We start from the raw sequence: 12,232 nt of genomic DNA on the forward strand, positions 1-12,232 counted from the left end.
CTACAGACAAATAATCTTTGAGAGCCTTACGTTCGGGAGCCGACAGAGAGTATAGTCTACCCCGGGGGGGGGTGGTTCCCGGAAGGAGATCAATACTACAATCATACGACCGGTGTGGAGGAAGAGAGGTGGCCCTGGACCGACTGAACACCGTGCGCAGATCGTGATATTCCTCCGGCACCCCTGTCAAATCACCAGGCTCCTCCTGTGAAGAAGAGACAGAGGAAACAGGAGGGATAGCAGACATTAAACATTTCACATGACAAGAGACGTTCCAGGAGAGGATAGAATTACTAGACCAATTAATGGAAGGATTATGACAAACTAGCCAGGGATGGCCCAAAACAACAGGTGTAAAAGGTGAACGAAAAATTAAAAAAGAAATGGTTTCACTATGATTACCAGAAACAGTGAGGGTTAAAGGTAGCGTCTCACGCTGAATCCTGGGGAGAGGACTACCATCCAGGGCGAACAAGGCCGTGGGCTCCTTTAACTGTCTGAGAGGAATGTCATGTTCCCGAGCCCAGGTCTCGTCCATAAAACAGCCCTCCGCCCCAGAGTCTATTAAGGCACTGCAGGAAGCAGACGAACCGGTCCAGCGTAGATGGACCGACAAGGTAGTGCAGGATCTTGAAGGAGAGACAGGAGTAGTAGCGCTCACCAGTAGCCCTCCGCTTACTGACGAGCTCTGGCCTTTTACTGGACATGAAGTGACAAAATGACCAGCGGAACCGCAATAGAGACAGAGGCGGTTGGTGATTCTCCGTTCCCTCTCCTTAGTCGAGATGCGGATACCTCCCAGCTGCATGGGCTCAGCACCCGAGCCGGCAGAGGAAGATGGTAGTGATGCGGAGAGGGGGGCGACGGAGAGCGCGAGCTCCTTTCCACGAGCTCGGTGACGAAGATCAACCCGTCGCTCAATGCGAATAGCGAGTTCAATCAAGGAATCCACGCTGGAAGGAACCTCCCGGGAGAGAATCTCATCCTTTACCTCTGCGCGGAGACCCTCCAGAAGACGAGCGAGCAAGGCCGGCTCGTTCCAGCCACTGGAGACAGCAAGAGTGCGAAACTCAATAGAGTAGTCTGTTATGGATCGATTGCCTTGACATAGGGAAGACAGGGCCCTGGAAGCCTCCTCCCCAAAAACAGATCGATCAAAAACCCGTATCATCTCCTCCTTAAAGTCCTGATACTGGTTAGTACACTCAGCCCTTGCCTCCCAGATTGCCGTGCCCCACTCACGAGCCCGTCCAATAAGGAGAGATATGACGTAGGCGACACGAGCAGTGCTCCTGGAGTAAGTGTTGGGCTGGAGAGAAAACACAATATCACACTGGGTGAGGAACGAGCGGCATTCAGTGGGCTCCCCAGAGTAACACGGCGGGTTATTGATTCTGGGCTCCGGAGATTCGAAAGCCCTGGAAGTGGCCGGTGGATCGAGGCGGAGATGGTGAACCTGTTCTGTGAGGTTGGAGACTTGGGTGGCCAGGGTCTCAACGGCATGTCGAGCAGCAGACACTTCCTGCTCGTGTCTGCCTAGCATCGCTCCCTGGATCCCGACGGCTGAGTGGAGAGGATCCGAAGTCGCTGGGTCCATTCTTGGTCGGATTCTTCTGTTATGGTGAGTGAATGAGGACCCAAAAGCGAACTAACTAAAACAGAGCTTCTTTAATAACCAAACATAGGTAGGCTCAGATAGACCGGCAGATTCCGACAGGACAGGACAAGGTTACAGCAAACATGACGATAGTCTGGCTCAGGCATGAAACACAAACAAGAATCCGACAAGGACAGGAACAGAAACAGAGAGAGATATAGGGACCTAATCAGAGGGAAAAAGGGAACAGGTGGGAAACGGGGTGAATGGGTAGTTAGAGGAGACAAGGAACAGCTGGGAGAAAGCGGGGGAGAAAAGGTAACCTAACAACGACCAGCAGAGGGAGACAGGGTGAAGGGAAAGGACAGAGACAAGACACAACATGACACTCTCTCTCTCGTTAAATTCAGTATACTTTATTGACATGGAAAGTAAACACTTACAATGTCAAAGCAAACATATAGAGATGATGGTGAAAGACAGAAATGTACTAAACTGTTTGTGTCAGGAGGTTGCTAAAACACAGCATTTTGTTTTTTTTGCCAAGTATGGATTTATGTTTGTCTCCATCATTCAGGCTTTCAAATTCTTCGTATTGGTTCATCATTTTGGGGGAATAATGTATTTCTCATGTCAGAATATCTGTTACAGTTTGACAGAAAATACAGCTCTAGCTCTGTCTCTATCTCTTTGAGAGGGCAGAATGAGCTCAGCCCGTCCTCTCTGGGCTGCCAGGTTTGCCTGTGATGACCGGTCTCTATGGCCAGGCTGTGCTCGTTGAGGGCTTTGTAATGGTAGGAGTGTGGGTCACTTGTTTTTTAATGATTATAACACTTGTTGGCTGTTTGTTGGATATTAAATCAGAAGAGGTAATTGGCCTGACTCTGCTCTGCATGAGATGTTTGGAGTTTTTCTCTGTACTCCGAGGATGCACTCTGAAATCCATCTATGCTGCACAAACCAACTAGTCAATAAGCCCCTTTGGACAAACACACACACACACACACACACACACACACACACACACACACACACACACACACACACACACACACACACACACACACACACATACACACCCACTGGCCACCTGTGAATCAATATAGTTCAGTTATAATGAATACACTCACTCTCAAAGCCCATGGGTCACAGCATCCCAACCCCCTCCAGTTCACACACTTCACTGTGCCTGATGGATCCACTAACCCCTTCCCTCCTTTCTGACCTGCAGGTCCGCACCCATCCTTCACGGCCGTTAAGAAGAAAATGACACATTAGAACGGAATATCAAACTCTATTAATGCTTATGAGAAAGCAGAGAAGTCAGGTCAGAGATTTGTTAATATCAAACTCTGTCTCTAGACACATGAACAGCAGTATACAGTCTCACTCAGTTAGTTAGCCTATTAGCCTACAGCCTTTGTGTGTAAAATGGTGTGAACAAGAGCCATAGATACATGACTGTGGTGTAAAAAGATATGTTGTACCTCTGTGTGTGTGTGTATAGTTCCTTGGCACAGTGACATTATATTGCCTGCAACTGTCTACTGATGGTGTGGGACAAACCTCACAGGATAGTGCTCTTAAGTCAGTTGTACAAAGCTCTTGGTGTATTCTGTACATTCAGGTAGGTAGACTATAACTGTATATCATTTTCAGCTTCCACTTCTTCTGGACCCCAACGTTTCATCACACACTGCCAGTAACATGTTGATGTGAAGTCATTTGTCACAATACCAAGTGGCTTAACTCACATTCTCAAAAGCATCGCTAGCGTTCCATACAGTAGACAAATGGTCCAAGAGGAAAGGCACACTATCAAAAAGGATGTGAAAATGCACATTGTGGTGACCAAGCTATCAATTCACTTCACTGCGCAAAGTGTTTGTCTAAAAATGGTCTATAATCGGTCATATCTATGAGAGATGAAGGTGCAGACAGACTGAGGCTCACAGTGCTTGATGTATGATTCCTATGTGATGGTCACTGACTGCAAGGGAGAGATGGAGTTTAGGAGCATAAACTCCTTGGAAGTTGTGGGAACGTATGTTTTTGGTATTCCATTGGTTCTGGGAATGAAGCCATACATTTCCTGGATGATAAAACTGAATTTTTTTTAAACGTTCTGAAAACGGAAGGAAAAATGTTGCTTGTTCTGGGAAATACATTTTTAGGTAGCAGGGAGCTTCTGAGAATATTTTACTATGGTTCCTGAAAGTTTTCCTGGGAGGTTTTATTAACGTTCTGAGAACGGAAATGATAGGTTATTTGAAGGTAATTAAATCACATTCTGAGAACATGTTTCAAAAAGACTTTAAATAACACTGCTAGCTTAGTGTGGCTTAACTGTTTTAAACTCAGACAGGACACATGGAAAATAATTAGGCATTAATCATGCAAACACATTTATTTTTTATTGTGACACAGCGTCAGTGAAATGCAAACCTATGATCTTCTGTTCTCTCTTGTCATGACATTGGCCTGTGGGTAAGGTTTATGACACCCCCCATAAATACCTTTCTCCCCTCTCTCTCTTGACTCTACTGAAGGACTCTTGAAAAGCCTTTGTTAAACATAGAGAGTCTGGGAACATCAAACGGTGGGGGGAAAGGAACCATATTTCGGTAATAGAACCAGTTGAAAATATGCGTTGGTACTTAATGAATATGATGTCAGTTCGGTTGTCATCTGAGACATTATGACTGATGACAGGACGACATAAACTGTATCTGGGAAAGTCTACACATTATAGTTATCAGAATCACATGGCATTGTTGTGCAATTTAAATGCAATTTAAATGAAACTATTTGTGAAAAGATTAAATGTAATTTTAGCTTCTAAATGAGAGAATTGTGAAGAGACATGGGTTATAAACTATGAAAAACACCCTTCTCTCCCTCCACTATATAAGCCCTTGACGAAAATGTAACCTTCTGTTTCGAGGACGATAGGACGACGGTCCATACGTTGAAAAGGACTAACATGTCAACTACAGAGCTAAGCCAACCTCAGCGTGAGCTTTGGTTGCGAATGGTATGAACTTTGAACTCTTATTCACTACAGAAGTGATACCTCCTAGCCGTTGAGTTAACAGCGGTCACTGTAAACGTGGGCTAGGAAAGGACGGAGACACCACCAGAGACACTCTTCAAAGGACTCTCTTCCACCAACCTATTGAAGCGCAGCTCAGAGTAAATATTTATTGCATTTTCCTTTTCCAAATGGGCGGTAATTTAGAATACATAAGATTCTGTATTTACAATAGAGTAGCTGCCTACGGCCCGATAGAGACATAGCTTCTCCCTTTGTTCCTCAAGTCTTCCCACTCTTTCACTCAAACCCAACCTCCGTTCTTTGTGTAACCAGCTGTCATATCTATTCCGTCCGCTAGGGACATTTTCCTTTATGACATAATTTGTAATCAATGTATGATTCATTCTGTGTATATGTAATTCTGTGTGATTAGTTTGGTATTTAGTAAATAAATAATTAAACCCAATTTTGTATTGCTGATTCAACTTGTTAGCCAGGGTTCGTGAAGATAACCAGAAAATCTATGATGTTCAGATGAGACTGAAATACGGTGACGATTAATATTGACTGCTATTGATGTAAAATATTACTAGGTCTTTCAGAGTTTATTTAGAAGATAACAGCTCTATAAACACTCAAGTGGTGCCCCGACTTTCTAGTTAATTACATTCACATGATTAGCTTAATCAGGCAATATTAATTACAGAGAAATTAATTACAGAGAAAGGATTTTATAGAATAGCATGTCATATCACTTAATCCGGCATAGCCAAAGACACGACACTCTCCATGGAATGAAGATGAAGCTAGCATGCCATGTTTTTTTGAAAGTTGTTAATTTTAGTATATTTAAACAGACGCCATTTCAAAGGTAATAAGCACTCACCGAGATCAGGTGTGGCTAATTAGTGGGCGCACCCAACACACCCAAACACAGTTAACAATATAGAGAATAGAGAGAGTTTTGCTGTTTTTAAATAACATTCTTAGAACGTTCTCTTAACAATACTAACGTTTTCTTGTGGTTTTTATGGTACATTTTCTTAATGTTCTAAGAACGAAATGTCTGTTTTTAAATAACATTCTAAGAACGTTCTCTTAACAATACTAAAGTTTTATTGTGGTTTTTATGATACATTTTGTTAATGTTCTCAGAACAATTTTAGAGCATGACTTTAAATAAAAGCATGAGGAAACCTGTAGGAAACCTTATGCTGAAGTACTGAAAGTCCCACAGAAGAACGTTGTTTCTTAACGTTCTGATAACTAATTGAGAAAATTCTCAAAGTCAAACCGTTGGAGAACGTTCCTAGAACATTACTATAATTTAAATAAAATGTAACCATGTTTGAACTTTTAGGAAACGTTCTGTTAAAGTAATGACATACCAAGAAAATAACGTATTTTTGTCAAGTTCTTTAAATGTGCTGAGAATGTTCCAAAGCCAAGCTGTCACAACTTCTGCCGAAGTCGTTGCCTCTCCTTGTTCGGGCGATGCTCGGCGTTCGACGTCACCGGTCTTCTAGCCATCATTGATCCATTTTTCATTTTCCATTGGTTTTGTCTTGTCTTCACACACACCTGTTTTCAATCCCATTCATTAACTGTTGTGTATTTAACCCTCTGTTTCCCCTCATGTCTTTGTCAGAGATTGTTTTATTGTCAGTGTTGTTTATTTGTTGTATTTGGTGTGCGACGGGTCTTCGTACCCATGTTTTTTCATGTCTATACTATTTAGTGTTATGGAGCATGTTCTGTGGACAGTCATTAAAAGACTCCATTTACACTCTATTTCGACTCTCCTGCGCCTGACTTCCTTGCCACCTATACACACGGCGCTGACACAAGCAACTATCCTGCACCATTCTCAGAAAGTTGTGGGACGGTTGTATGCAAAAATACCTATAGGACAACCACAGTCTCACCAAGCTCTAAGAAACATATGGTTCCTAGCACGTTATGTGCTAGCTGGGTCTGTAGCTGATGGCTTTACAAATCCAGTCAGCTCTAGACGTCACACTGAGGGGGGTAGCTGTCAGGCTGGCACAACTCTAGTTGTTTTTGCCGCAATGAAACTTGAACACACAGTCACTCGCATGCACACATGCACGCACGTGCACACACACACACACACACACACACACCGAAAAAGTAAAACATTATTAATCAGTAAGCTGCTATACTGTATGGCCTGAGCTCTGTCAGGATCTTCTACCAGGCTGTGCTGGTTAAATGATGAACATGTCTATAACGTATGGCGGCACTTACAGCCTAACGTTACATTTTCCCCGCTACTCACAGAGCTCTGCTTCCCTTGAGATTGATGTGAGAGGGAGAGCAATGCTTTCCACGCTTGATTTTGAAGTATTCTAAGACGGTAGAGAAAGTGGCAGCTCTTTATAGTGAAATAACTTTATAGTTCATCAAAGCACAGAGCTGTCACCACAGGCGTAGCAGAAATGACAGCAGAAAATGAAGGAATGTTACAGGGTGCCGAGATTAAACGTTTTCAGTGACTACAGTAGTCTCTGGTACACAAGGCAAGGGGGGCAGGTGTGGCACACAAAACACGAGAGTTAAGGAAAGAAGGGAACTTGGCTGGGAATGAGAAGAGGTTGACATTGACATGCAATCTAAGCTGATATCTGTCTTCACGGCATTATAAATAGATTCACTGTCATTTGATAGATGATTAATGGAAATGTAGAAAACTGTTTATTTCTCTTTATTTTAACCTGGTTTCTCAAAAACCTACCCTAGTTGTTTCATGCACCTGACTTCATCTGATCATCACAAATCTGTGTTGGGCACAGCATCAAGAAAAATCTAAATTGGAATTTTGGAACGCACAACAGAATCAGATCACTGTGGACCAGGTGGCCCGTTTCTAAGGGCCACAGTGATGGGGAAGAAGCTGTTCAGGTGGCCGGTATCTACGGGCCACAGTGATGGATGAAGAAGCTGTTTAGGTTGCCGGTTGTTAAGGGCCACAGTGTGGATGAAGAAGCTGTTCAGGTGGCCGGTTGCTAAGGGCCACCGTGTGGATGAAGAAGCTGTTTAGGTTGCTTGTTGCTAAGGGCCACAGTGTGGATGAAGAAGCTGTTCAGGTGGCCGGTTGCTAAGGGCCACCGTGTGGATGAAGAAGCTGTTTAGGTTGCTTGTTGCTAAGGGCCACAGTGTGGATGAAGAAGCTGTTCAGGTGGCCGGCTGCTAAGGGCCACCGTGTGGATGAAGAAGCTGTTTAGGTTGCCGGTTGCTAAAGACCACAGTGTGGATGAAGAAGTTCTTCAGGTGGCCGGTTGGTGAGGGTCACAGTATGGATGAAGCTGTTCAGGTGGCCAGTTGCTAAGGGCCACAGTGTAGATGAAGAAGCTGTTCAGGTGGCCGGTTGCTGAGGGTCACAGTGTGGATGAAGAAGCTCTTCAGTTTGCAGGTTGGTGAGGGCCACAGTGTGGATGAAGAAGCTGTTCAGGTGGTTATTTGGTGAGGACCACAGTGTAGGGGAAGAAGCTATTCAGGTTGCAGGTTGGTGAGGGTCACAGTGTGGATGAAGAAGCTGTTCAGGTGGCAGGTTGGTGAGGACCACAGTGTGGATGAAGAAGCTGTTCAGGTGGCAGGTTGGTGAGGACCACAGTGTGGATGAAGAAGCTGTTCAGGTGGCCTGTTGATGAGGGCAACAGTGTGGATGAAGAAGCTGTTCAGGTGGCCTGTTGGTGAGGGCCACAGTGTGGGGGAATAAGCTGTTCAGGTGGCAGGTTGGTGAGGACCACAGTGTGGATGAAGAAGCTGTTTCAGATGGCCAGTTGGCGAGGACCACAGTGTGGGGGAAGAAGCTGTTGAGGTGGCAGGTGGTTTGGATAATGACTGAAATTACAAGTCCTAACCAAAATACACAAGTTAGCACAAGTATGAAAACAGGAAGTAGGAAACAGGCTGTTGAAGGAAGAAGATCTGACAGCTCAACATTGACCCCTTGTGGTGAGAGAACAACACTGTGGTACGGGAGGGAGCTTTGGGACTGGATGCCTGGGGCTAACAGGCCTAGGGAGAGGGACCATTTTGCACGACTGCAGATATTTAAATATTAGTGAGGAAAAATTGTTTTGTTAGCATTCCACAGATAGCAGTAATGGTTTTGGTAATTAGATTAAGCAATTTGAGTTATTATGATAATACATTTTGTAATTCCATTCAACAACTCAGTTGACTTTAATGATTTTAATGTAATGACAGCTCTCACAGCATCAAGCCTGGTGTGTGTGTGTGTGTGTGTGTGTTCGTGCGAGTGTGTGTGTGTTATATTAAAGTGGAGAAATCCAGAGTGGATGAATCCGTCTTGGCCCAAGCAGGAAGCCATCAGGACAGTCTGATTATAACTATTACCAGTCCCCAGCCTCCAGGCATCCTGCCCTGTCACTCTTACTACACGGGCCCTTTCACCCAGCAGACACACACACACACACACACACACACACACACACACACACACACACACACACACACAGTAGTAGTGTAGTGTAGTGTGGTGTGGTGTAGTGTGCTGTGGTGTGATGTAGTGTGGTGTGGTGTTGTGTAGTATAGTGTAGTGTGATATAGTGTAGTGTGGGTGATGTAGTGTAGTGTGATATGGTGTAGTGTGGTATAGTGTAGTGTAGTGTAGTGTATGTAGTGTGCTATAGTGTGGTGTAGTAGGGTGTGATGTGGTGTGGTGTAGTGTGGTGTAGTGTGGTGTGATGTGGTGTATTGTAGTGTGATGTGGTGTGGTGTAGTATGGTGTTGTGTAGTGTGATGTAGTGTGGTGTGTTGTGGTATAGTGTAGTGTGATGTGGTGTGGTGCAGTGTGATGTGGTGTGGTGTAGTGTGGTGTGTTGTTGTGTAGTGTAGCGTGGCGTGATGTGTGGTGTAACGTTGTGTGATTTGGTCGCTGTGTAGCTTTGGGCCCGGACAGGGCTTTGTCTTTGTGCTAGTATTTCACAAACAGTTGCCGTCAGAAGGAGAGTGATGACCTCTAGCCCTCTGATAATCACCCTGTACGATCGACCCTATCGGTTCACCAGCCGGGGGTTAATACATATATATATATATATATATATATATATATATATACACACACACACACACAGTGGGGAGAACAAGTATTTGATACACTGCCGATTTTGCAGGTTTTCCTACTTACAAAGCATGTAGAGGTCTGTAATTTTTATCATAGGTACACTTCAACTGTGAGAGACGGAATCTAAAACAAAAATCTAGTTTTTCATTAAGAATCCTTCCTGTTCTCCACTCATTGCCTGTATTAATTGCACCTGTTTGAACGTGTTACCTGTATAAAAGACACCTGTCCACACACTCAATCAAACAGACTCCAACCTCTCCACAAATGGTAGACCTGCACAAGGCTGGGATGGGCTACAGGACAATAGGCAAGCAGCTTCGTGAGAAGGCAACAACTGTTGACGCAATTATTAGAAAATGGAAGAAGTTCAAGATGACGGTCAATCACCCTCGGTCTGGGGCTCCATGCAAGATCTCACCTCGTGGCGCATCAATGATCAGCCTAGAACTACACGGCAGGACCTGGTCAATGACCTGAAGAGAGCTAGGACCACAGTCTCAAAGAAAACCATTAGTAACACACCACGCCATCATGGATTAAAATCCTGCAGTGCACGCAAGGTCTCCCTGCTCAAGCCAGCGCATGTCCAGGCCCGTCTGAAGTTTGCCAATGACCATCTGGATGACCCAGAGGAGGAATGGGAGAAGGTCATGTGGTCTGATCAGACAAAAAATAGAGCTTTTTGGTCTAAACTCCACTCGCCGTGTTTGGAGGAAGAAGAAGGATGAGTACAACCCCAAGAACACCATCCCAACCGTGAAGCATGGAGGTGGAAACATCATTCTTTGGGGATGCTTTTCTGCAAAGGGGACAGGACGACTGCACTGTATTGAGGGGAGGATGGATGGGGCCATGTATCGTGAGATCTTGGCCAACAACCTCCTTCCCTCAGTAAGAGCATTGAAGATGGGTCGTGGCTGGGTCTTCCAGCATGACAACGACCCGAAACACACATTCAGGGCAACTAAGGAGTGGCTCCATGAGAAGCATCTCAAGGCCCTGGAGTGGCCTAGCCAGTCTCCAGACCTGAACCCAATAGAAAATATTTGGAGGGAGCTGAAAGTCCGTATTGCCCAGCGAGAGCCCCGAAACCTGAAGGATCTGGAGAAGGTCTGTATGGAGGAGTGGGCCAAAATCTCTGCTGCAGTGTGTGCAAACCTGGTCAAGAACTACAGGAAACGTATGATCTCTGTAATTGTAAACAAAGGTTTCTGTACCAAATATGAAGTTCTGCTTTTCTGATGTATCAAATACTTACCGGTATGTCATGCAATAAAATGCAAATTAATTACTTAAAAATCATACAATGTGATTTTTTTGATTTTTGTTTTAGATTCTGTCTCTCACAGTTGAAGTGTACCTATGATAAAAATTACAGACCTCTACATGCTTTGTAAGTAGGAAAACCTGCAAAATCGGCAGTGTATCAAATACTTGTTCTCCCCACTGTATATATATTTTCGCTCTGCTCAATGGGAATTTACATAAAGTCATCCACCTTTGTTTCCTGTCACAGAGCGTGACACACGACCCCACTCTCACCTCTGTGGCTCAACACAGGAGGGTTAATGGATAGATATTAGGGGTGTGTGTGAATTCTTTCTGGCATGCGTACGCACATGCATGCATGTGTGTGTGTGTGTGTACTGTATTGTTTTAAAATAAAGTATTGGCAGAGCACCAAAAGTGTTACCCTGCCAATTCATATGGGCAGGTCAGGTCTGGTCTGTCCCATCCCCCTCTAGGGCAGCAATGAAATTCACACGGCCTGTAAACCCAGGGAAGTGGTCCCTGCCAGACCCTCAGCACCCTTAAGTGATCCGGCTGCACTTAAACACAACAGCCTCTCCTCTTTGCAGCTCCTAGCTCCTGTCCTGCAGAAGAGAGATATCTGCATTCATGGCTGTACCGCAGGCATGGCCAAGGGCCCGGGAATAGCAAGGAAATTACTACCCTCTGGACTGGTGGAGAAGTGTGTCTGTGCGTGTGCATGTGTGTGTAAATCTTCACATTAAGAAACCCTCCAAAGAGTACATTTTCTTCACCTGTTCTCACTCAAGAAGTACTCCAGCCTCTGTCATCCTTAAGATGTGCTTGATTGAGCTGGCCTGGAACAATGGAGCCAATGGAATACCAACCATAGAAATATAATCTCATTGTGTTAATGGTTTAATCTGTCCTCTGGAAATGTAGAGCCAGAGAGACTGTTTAAACACCCTGGTTACATTTATGACTATTTACGACTTAGACATACTCTGAATAACAGATATTATGAGGGAATATGTGGCTGCTTATCTATTGTTAAAGCAGAGTCTGAGGCATCAACAACATGCATATTTTCCTTAATTTATTTTCCAACGATGATAAATGCAAATGTAACCACAGTAACACAGCTCACAATCTGTGGATGCAAAATGCCTACTTATGACTCGGTAAAGACAAGGTCATCTTGATTCATATTGTATTTGTGGATATGACAACTGAG

The sequence above is a fragment of the Oncorhynchus clarkii genome, chromosome 12 (assembly GCF_045791955.1).
Source record: "Oncorhynchus clarkii lewisi isolate Uvic-CL-2024 chromosome 12, UVic_Ocla_1.0, whole genome shotgun sequence".
Lineage (NCBI taxonomy): Eukaryota > Metazoa > Chordata > Actinopteri > Salmoniformes > Salmonidae > Oncorhynchus > Oncorhynchus clarkii.